The following is a 5,052-nucleotide window of genomic DNA, read 5'->3' as shown; positions in this document are numbered from 1 at the left end:
CCCTATTAACAAAAAAAACACAGTACCTTTAACAAAACAATACACATCAGCAAAACAAACTCCTTCTCAACACACACACCTTTCTTCTCTACCTTTCCTACAATTCAAAATGCACCACAAAGTAGCATAGAGTACTACTCAAGCTTAATGCAAGGCAGGCTCCAAGCACACAACTACACTAATCTAGCAAGCTCAAGAGAGCAAGGGTGTGTCACTCACCGCCTTACGCTCTCCTTCGTGGAGGATTCCTTGCTGAAAGAAGAATGAGCCGCTGTTACCCCGCACTCAACTGCTTCACCGCCACCATGCCGTCATTGCAATGCTCGATCACTCTCTCTCACTCTCTCTCTCCCACGCATAAACACACAGACAAGGATATGAAGAAGAAGAAGATGGAGATGGAGCAAGAGCACTCTTCAATTGCACAAATGAAAGAATGAGTGATTTTTAGGTTTAGGTGACTTTGATATGAGCTCGCCCCATTCACACTTGGGCACCCATACTTAGCCAAATAACCCTTGAATGTTCTTGTTAGAGTGCGCCTCTCATCGGCGATCACTCTTACCATTTTCCTATTGGACCGACAAGCTTGGTACCTGACTCTACCAAATAAATAATATGGCGTCTATCGTAGGTAATAGGAATGTGCGTGAGGGTTAATAGTTGGGGCATTGGCAATAAGAGGATATAAGCTCATAGTTTACCTTGAGCAACATTATATTGTGATGTATCCATGCCAATAAAAGTTGTGCAAGGCACATAGGGTATCAATTCACACTATTGCAACCATCCTTGAGGCCAAGGGCTTATCACCCTATTTTTTTATGATAGACATGCATGGCATGCCAAATCAATGGGACTCATTTCACTGAGTCATTGTTGATCCCTCCATTTTTTAACTAGCTCTTTCAAGGATATCCTTATCCATCGCATGGTCACACAGTGGACTCCACTAGTAGTAATGTGCACATGCATGGGACTCGCATGATTTTTACGGCAAGGCAATATCTCATTTTATTTTGATGTTTTTTTCTTCAAACTCTATTAATGTTGTTGCAAGGGTTACCTATAGTTGTAACCTTTTTCTTGATAACAATTGACACTGGTATATTTTCTTGTGATCATTGTATATAACTACAACGATGAACATTTTAAATAATTGTCCATATGCAAGGTGCAACCAATATAGATGATGCTTTCAATGGGTCATTTCTATCTAGAAACTAATTCATGGAACTTCATGAATAAATTAGGAGACCCTCAAAGCAGGTCATCTCTTGTTTGAACACCCAAGAAAATTTAGTATGACTACTTGCTTTGGGGTGTTCAGAAGCTTTTTCTTCTGTTCATTGAGATTCATGCCAAGTGGATGGACACCCATCACATTGATCATACTACCTTACGTATTCTTTTGATCATATAGAAAAATTACAAGTAGTGAGGGAATTCCCAAGTCCTCACTGAGAGCTCCACCCACATCGTTCTTGTCTGCTATGTGTGTGTGTGTGTGTTTGGGATACCATCATAGCATAGCTCCAATGACCAACAATAATTGTCAATCCGGAGTGATGAGCTACTTGGCTAGGGCATGGAAACACAACTAGTGAGCTACTAATGGCAACGTGAATGCCGACTCTATGAGTTGAGTTTGTTGGTCTATGGAGGAGCTAAGCCACAATGATTGGCAATCTCCACATCCATTTTTCTTCACCTAAAATAAACCCAATCATGCACATTAACGATAACAACAAAGCACACAACACTAATCCCATCATGAAATACATTAATCACAAGCACACACACATAGATCTATTGAGCATTCACACTCCAATCAAACCTACATGCACACACAAAGAATAAAGGATGATCATGCAAAACTAGAGCGTGGTTAATCACTACATAATTACAATTTAGTTAATCAAAGCATCATTAATAATCACAAGAAAGAATGAAAGAGGCATAGTGAAAGAGAATTAAGAATTCATTAGTGTTAATCAAGTCAAATGGGCAAGGAGATGCTCAAGGACTCCATAGCCACACACCTCATGAGCTCTCACTAAAGAGTGGTCTCAACAAATGAAGCTAAGACCCCAATTCCATTTACACACTACCTTATATACCTAGGGTAAACACTACAAGAGGTACTTCATATTAGCGACACTCGCAGTGCGACGCTCAAAAGTGAAAACCCACGTCGTCGCTAGTTTACTTGTAACATAGCGACGTCCATAGCGACGCCTATACCGACGTCGACAGGGATAAAAAAATAACCGAGAGCGTCCGAAAGCTCAAATCTCATATCTGAGTTTTTGATGCTCAAGCAAGCAAAGGTAACCCGTGATCTCCCTCTCTCTCTCTCTCTTTCTTCTCCACACACACACACACACACACACACACACACACACATTATCACTTGGAAAGTATTATATTAACTCGTACACACATACTTCTTGCCTTAGTAAACCCTCATATACATGGGTATCCTGACCACACAGCATAGTGGACCCTTGTGTGGTAGATTGGGTATGCCATTTCTCTCTTGAATAATAGGTCTTGATTTCAACTCTTGTCGGATAGAACCTTGTGGTCTCTTGGGATATTTTAATACGATGATAATATTCTGTTCTTGTTTTTCTTCTTTAATGGGTTTAGCTGAGTTCCCACTTGATAGCTTGTATCGATACTGAGGTTCACACATGGACTCCTTTATGGTGGTGTCCCACTCCAATCGGTTGACTCTAATGTGTGGTTTACAATAAATCCACTTATGGTATATACTTACCCTCACATGCACCTACTCACATGATGGGCCTACCCACATGATGAGCGCGTGGTTCTTTGGATTGCTTGGTACTCGCCACACCTTATCTCTGTGATATACATTTCTGCAATCCTTTGATTAGAGTCACATGGTTTGGTTTAAAAAATCCTAACTTTGATGAGCTGGAGTCTACCTAACTTGAGATTTTTTAACAAAAAAGGGGAGTCGACTCCTCCTAGCTATAACAAGCCTGTGTTTTTCTCTGTTGCACACGCTGGCTGGTTCCGTGGCTAAGCCTTGCATCTATGGCTCTATGGAGTGACTTGCACTCTGGAGCCCCCCTCATACAACCATCACCATGCGGCTCTCCGAGTTTAGCTTGTTTGATAGCCCCTCTAGGATGCACACGGTGCTTCAGCCGTACTAGCTTCATCCTCACCGTACCGGTTGAGTATACCTCTTGCCCTTGCAAATAATTCGAGACACACACACACACACTCACACATAACCATTTTTTTAGGCTTCACATTCTTGCTTGGGTGCTTCTTGGCATGCCGCACAGGTTTTGAATTATTTTGGGCTTGATCGCAAGAGATACCCCTCGGCTAGTAGTCGGCCCTCAATATGAGGACGTTTTTGAATCACCACTGCTGGCATGGTTTCAGTTGGGTTGTTGGTGAAGAAGCATGAAACACTTGAAGATGCAATGCCTCATGCACAATAGTGCCCTTTGCATGTTGTACACCTTCCCCTTATTGGGAATCCATACTGTGGCGCTCCCTCAAGATACAGTACTGGTATACTGGCCTAGGGATTCGGCTTTTGATAGGCTTTTTACTATGTCCCTTACTAAAGCAAGTACTGTTACTCATCTTCTTTTTCTCTTTCCCTCTCTCTCTTTTACACACGGGCATGCGCGCGCGCGCGCACACACACACACACACACACAATTACACAAATTGGATTAGCGCCATGAATTTTGGCATTTTGTGTGTACTAATGCATAGTTGATTCTCAAGACAGACCGTATGGGAGCAGGAACACACACACTAGGACTTTGAATGATGGCACACTCTATGATGGGAACTTTGTCGATAGAGGCTTCAGTGGAAACTCAAATCTGGGAATCATTTTTTACAGATTACGTGGTCAACTCCATGAACAGGTAGGTGCCCATGCACCTACTTAGAATCTGAACATAATTGTATCAGTAATTCTTTTGGTTTTCTGGTCTTTCTTTAATTTATTTTCGCAAAAATAGGCCTGACCTAACAAATTAAAAACATGAATCTGCATGAAATCTTTTTTGCATAAAGAGCATTTTGGGATTGCTGAATGCAGTATTGTGGATTCAGAGATTGTAATACTAGGTGTGGGATGGTTTTATCGCAGATTCACGATGGTGCATATGTCCTACTGGTTTTTTTATAAAAAAAGAGCTTTGATTGCAAACTGAGGATGGTTTAAAATACATATTGCGCTGAAATAGCGAAGACATAGATTAACAAAGTTAAGGATAATTGAAATCAACAATATGTAACAAACTTTTTGTTCTTTAGTTGAAAGTTGACCTCGTTGGGATAAAGTTATCTAACATAAAATGATGAATAAGAAGGATAAGGGAGGTAGAGAACATTACAGGTTTTACCTTCCGATCTAGACTTGATGGATGATACTTGGGAAGAGTCTTCTTGAAGTATGATGCATGTTGATATGCAGGATAATTGATGGTTGTCGTATCATAGTCTCAAACCTACTGTGTAGGGTCTCTTTGTGAGATGTCATATACTGTTTATTTTGAAAATTTCCCCAAAATACGAACAAGACTCCGTCGAAATTTGGTCAAACACCAAGTACCATAACGAACATGATATAGTCTGCTGAAATTGGTTAAACACGAACATTTGGATCTCATTGAGTATGCAATCTCTAAAGAGGAATTCTCGTTTGTAATCATACTGTAAAATGTTTGATATTTTAAGTGGAAGTTACACTTAGCTCCAAGTATTAGCTCAAAGCTTGTGAATTATGGTTTTTTTTGGCATGTTATGAGACAAAGGAATAACATCTATGTTTTTGAATGCCTTAAACCTCCCGTAGAGGGTCTCCTAGGAGATGGCGGTTGCTGAAATTTTTGAAAAATTGCTAAGAATACAAACAAGATGCTGTCCGATTTTCGATAAAATTGCTTATATTGTTAATAAATTGTAAGACAAATGCTGAAAATAAGCTTCTTGAAACTCTAAGATTGACAGGGACTGGCGATAGATTCGAAGTTCACGTAATTCTTA

Source organism: Adiantum capillus-veneris, chromosome 3 (assembly GCF_014529385.1).
Source record: "Adiantum capillus-veneris isolate H3 chromosome 3, ASM1452938v2, whole genome shotgun sequence".
NCBI lineage: Eukaryota > Viridiplantae > Streptophyta > Polypodiopsida > Polypodiales > Pteridaceae > Adiantum > Adiantum capillus-veneris.
The sequence above is the reverse complement of the archived record's forward strand: the minus strand, read 5'-3'. Positions refer to the sequence as shown.